Here is a 5,608-nt window from a genome sequence, read left to right as displayed (position 1 = left end):
CAGGGTCAGAAGAGAGAGGGAGAGGGAGCTCTGCCAGAGGATCCATTTATATTCTGGAGACAGGCTACACCTCCATGGAAACTCTCCTTTCAACTGATTGGATGATCACATCAGATGACATCATGGAAAGTGATTACATTAAATTGCATTATGGAACTGCAAATAGTCCAGTATCTGGTGAAACCACTGAGAATCGTAGCCTAGCCAAGTTGACACATAAAATTAACCATCAAGATAATATAAGCATCTGATAATCTCCAAGACACTGACTGACAAAGATGTTGATTAATACCAATACTGGTGTCGCAAATCCTGGAATGTTTGAGTGGAGGTAAATTTTAATGGTTCTTAGTTAATATTTTTTTGACAATTTGTGCTTATCTATGCACCATAGTTGCCTATCAGATAATGAACACAGCACATGAATTATAGTATTAGTTGTGAGCACTTTTTTCAGAATCGTAGTCCCAGAGAATGCATTGGATGTGTCCAAAATATCCATAAGCATCATATTCACATGTAATTTTCTGAGAAATATTACTTTTTAAGTCATTTTAGAAACTTCTATCTTACAACTTACCTGCTCCTAACTGCTTCATTACAATGTACATAAACACAACTCTCTAAAGTCTATCATCTCTACCACATCTGGCTTCCTCATACTCACTCATCAGATTAGTCTTTAACGAACCATACCCACTTACCCAATTAAACCACATTTGGAGGTCATGAGAAAAAAAAAGAAGTTAAACTTAAAGTACATCATATTTCTTCTATCAGACTGTAAGAAGAAAGATTTTCCCATCAATCTACAGTTCTGATTTCACTTTCTAGAAGCTTGAAAGTGATTTTACGAACAGACATGTATGCATTGAGACTGCCTTTGTGCTCTAGATAAGTTACCCTATGTCCTTTTTGCTGAATGTATATTAGCTTCCTGTTCTAAACCATAGTTAAAAACTGACAAGCTAACTACTTAAAGGTAGGAATTAGAAGCCTTCGAGTATCTTAAATGACTACCTGCTATTTACATATATCATAATTTATTATATTTAAAACAAAATAGACTTAGATAGTATAAAATGACCTTTCCCCCTTCTGACATAACTTATCTGTTTATATGAAATGCAGAAAAAGATAACATTAGAAGAGTTTTCGTTCATGATTTATCCGAACTCTATGAACCATAATCCTAAGAGCTCAAAAAAGATATGGAAAGCCTTATGATTATCCTCTCTTCAGAACAGGAAAAAAATGTTTTCTGATAGTCTAACTTGCATGAATTCTATAATATAGTTTCATTTGTTTTTCCACCTAAATTTCCTGTTATCTTAAAAAATTATTCTAAACATTATAAAAGTGGTTGTCTCTACACATAACATTTTCACATTGATAATACTTGATGAGATTTTCTGTTATCATGAAGAACCATTCTCTTAATTCCTAAATTTATTTATTACACTCCAATAAGTATTCACTAAGCATCTACCACAAGGTAGCAATTGTGAAAATTTAAAACAAAATTATAAAATTTATTTATTCTCTCAATTAGACTGTAAAATTGTGGAAGAGATAATATTTAAAAATTTGAAGCCATCATTTTCCTTAGGAGATGTCTTAGGCTGGGTTTACTAGAGAAGCAAAACCAGTAAAGCATATAGATATAGAGAGAGAGAGAGGAACATCCCAAGTCTGTGAATCAGGATAGAGGCTTCTCTCAGTTCACATAGCCACAAGGGCTGGTAACCCAAGATCAGCAGATCAGAAAGCAGGGCTCTTGCTCACAGTCTGTGAAGATTGACGAATCCCAAGATTGTCAGGCAAGACCACAAGGCTTCTCCTGATTCACGTAACTGCAGGGGCTGGAGAACCCAAGATCAGCTGGTCAGAGGGCAGAGCTCCCACTCACAGGCTGTGAAGATCGAAGAATCCCAAGATCAGCAGATAAGCTGATGGCTCAAGTCCCAAGAACTGGAGGTGAGATGAACAAGAGGCAGCCACAGGATCCAGAGAGAGCAAACAGCCAGAACACCAGTACCCAAGGAAACTCCTCTTTTACTGATTAGCTATTCACAGCAGATTCCGTCATGGGACTGATCACGTATAAACACTGAGAATAATGGGCCAGCCAAGTTGATATACAATCTTAACCATCACAGGAAATGAATTAAAGCTCCTTAAAATTATGCAAGCCCCAATGACAGCTACGTGGGTATCCCCAAACCTTTGACATCCCCTTTTCTTTAGTAATTAAATACAATGCCTTAGGCTTTTTCCCATGCACTATGAAAAAACCTGTTACTTCGATAACTGAGAATTATTAGTTTGGCATTTCTCCTAGTTGGCTCTTGCTCAAATTTTCTGATTCTTCTTATTAATGATTTACACTCAGCATCTCACCTCTGCAGTTGTTACCCTTGGTCTGCAGAGCTTTACTCCTCACTGGGATCCTTACTTTGCTCTTCACTATTGCCTTCACTCCTCCAGAATATCATTGACACAGAGCAGCTGTATATAACAGGTTTTACTAAAGATTTGGGATAGTGGAAGGTGGAGTTCATAGCACACAATAGTCAATTATTTAAAATTAAATGTTTATATCTTTCAGCTAGTCCCAGGAATGAGTAATTTCTCCTTGTCCATGTTTCCCTATAGCTACATTAGCTACATTTTCTCAGATTCCTCTCATATCTCTTCTTCCCCAGTCCTTCCAAAGTTCCTGCTCTCTTTTATACTGGTTATCAGTAATCCATACTTGTACCCTTTAATTTTGAAGAACAGTGTGTTACTCTTTTTGAAATCCATGCTCTGTAGAAGCCTCACACTTCTAGGCAAAGAGCCCATCAAGGTGTTTCTCTACAAAAGGAAGTATTTCCTCTTCTGGCAGTAACTCAGAGGAGAGGCTGAGGAACTAGACTAACCCATTGCCATTGAGTCAATACCGACTACTCATAGCGACCCTATAGGCCAGAGTAGAACTGTCCCATAGGGTTTCCAAGGTGCTGCTGGTAGATTTGAACCGCCAACATTTTGGTTATCAGCTGAGCTCTTAACCACTGCGCCACCAGGGCTCCTGGTGATATTAGAAGGGAAGAGGGTGGTGAAAGCTCAGAAATAATACAAAAGATCCTCCAGATTTAAGCCCAAAGCTGCTGACCAACAACATTGCCCCAAATACATTTAGTGGTGAAGCTGGGACAGAGGAGTAAATAGGAGAGAAGATGTATCTACGCTCAGCACTGCCTGGATCTCGCCAAAACCCACCACACAGTGGTAACTGTTCACCTCTTGCTTTCTCATAAGACTTTCCTTTGTACCTTCAAGACTTCTTGTGCTGCTATTTGGCAATATAATCATGAATAATTTAAAAATTTTGAAATATTTTTATCCTTTACAAACTATTTTTTGTTGTTTTATGATGAATGTTTGTTGAAGAAAATGTATAAAAGGCATATAAGATAAAAACATCAATAATTCTACCATCTAGAGATATCCCCTGCTAACATCCTGCAATTAAATGTACTGTCTTTCTAACAGATGAGCAGGTTAAACTCAATCCTGGCTTGTGCTTAGATCATACTGCTTTTTAAACTATGGCTCCTACAAAAGCTTTTTAAAAAACGACTTGTCGATAAGCTTTCTATGTTTTGTTTTCCCCATTTAAACCGATAAAGAAAATAACACTTGGTATTACTGTTGCTGGGGTGGCGTGGTCAAAGGAAGGAAGCCGGTAAGACAAAGCACATTTCTCAGTGAGCTCTGTTAACACAGTTGTGTTTCGGATTTTATAACTCCATTCATTTTGGCCCACAACGTTAGCCATTGCAGGAACATTTTTTCCAAATCATTCATGTTTATTAGAGGTAAATATTGGGCAAACACTTGAAACACAAACAGATATCCTGAATCCTGAATTTACACTGACCTCAAAATCCACAAAGTATTTGTTTTTCAGGCACTAGTTTTTAAATGGTGGTTTTTTTCCTGCCACTTAAGGTATCCAAGAATGGAAAAAAAAAAAAAAAGTTAATAAAATACATTCTTTCAGACCAAAGACAAGCAAGTACTCTAAGATGTCATTTATTTTATTTAGTAACTCTAGCTATAAAAAACTCAGCAAATCCTACAGAGAGCTGTTCTTTAGATGGAGAACTATTTTCTGTCTGTAAATAATGATATATCTCTACAGAAGAAAGAATGAATGACTTACCCTTATCGCCTTAGAGTTCTAAACATAGCTGAAAGGCAATTTTAAACTCCGCTATAACTTCGTAATGTTTTGATACATACAGTTTAGCCACGGCTTCTCTAGTCTTGCTTCTGACAACAAAATATATTCCCTGTTTTCAAAAGTTTTTAAACTTTAATGACTACCTGGAAAATAAGATGTCTAGAAAAAAAGAATGAGCTAAGTTAGCAAAGTGACTTGGAGTTTGGAAAATGGGATCTGGTGCAGAGTTGTGAGCAGCCAGTGTGTTGACTTTGGAAAGGTCACTTAATCTCTCTATATTTGAACTTGATGCTAATATTCTTTCAACCAGCCTTCTCATTTAGCCTATCCTTTACTTATCTGTGGTTTTTACTTATCTGTGGAGTCCCTGAGTGGTATAAATGGTTAATGTGCTCGGCTGTTAACCAAAAAGTTGGTGGTTCAAGTCCACCCAGTTGTGCCATGGAAGAAGGGTCTGCCTATCTATTTCTTAAAAATCAGCCATTGAAAACCCTCTGGAGCACAGCTCTACTCTGACACACATGGGGTCATGATTAGTCGGAATGGACTCAATGACAACAAATACTGGTACTGATACTTATCTGCAATACTAGTAGAAATCAAACCAAAGTTGATTAGGTAAGCACAGAGTGTGTGAAAGACTGTTTAAGTGTGTTTTGTTTTGTTTTGTTTTGTTTTTTACAATCAGAGTGCAGCTATAACAGAAATACCACAAGTGGATGGCTTTAACAAAGAGAAATTTATTTTCACAGTCCAACAAACTCAGGGCATCAGCTCCACGGGAAGGCTTTCTCTTTCTTTCAGCTCTGGAGGAAGGTCCTTGTCATCAGTCTTCCCTTGGTCTGGGAGCATCTCAGTGCAAGAACCTGAGGTCCAAAGGACACGCTCTGCTCCTGGCACTGCTTTCTTGGTGGCATGGGGTCCCCGTTGTCTCTCTGCTTGCTTCTCTCTTTTATATCTCAAAAGAGATTGGCTTAAGACACTATCTAATCTTGTAGATCTCACCAGTATAACTGCCGCTAATTCATCTCATTACATCATAGTGATAGGATTTACAACACATATGGAAGTCACATCAGATGACAAAATGGTAGACAGTCATACAATACTGGGAATCATACCTAGCCAAGACAGATATTTTTGGGGGACACAATTCAATCCATGACACAGTTACCCACCAATCCCAGAGGGAAGTCAAGCTGCCCAACCGTCCCACAGGAAGGCTTCATTTTGCTTACAGTATTTTGAGCTGGATGCTTAGTCATCTAAAGAAAAATAGCCACACATCGTTGACTTTTTCAGTATTCAAAAATGTTTACGAGCAATCTTAACTGAGAAACACTATAGATAAATTGCCTCAGGGACAATTTCCCATCT

Source organism: Loxodonta africana, chromosome 5 (assembly GCF_030014295.1).
Source record: "Loxodonta africana isolate mLoxAfr1 chromosome 5, mLoxAfr1.hap2, whole genome shotgun sequence".
Lineage (NCBI taxonomy): Eukaryota > Metazoa > Chordata > Mammalia > Proboscidea > Elephantidae > Loxodonta > Loxodonta africana.
This window is presented reverse-complemented; position numbering follows the sequence as displayed.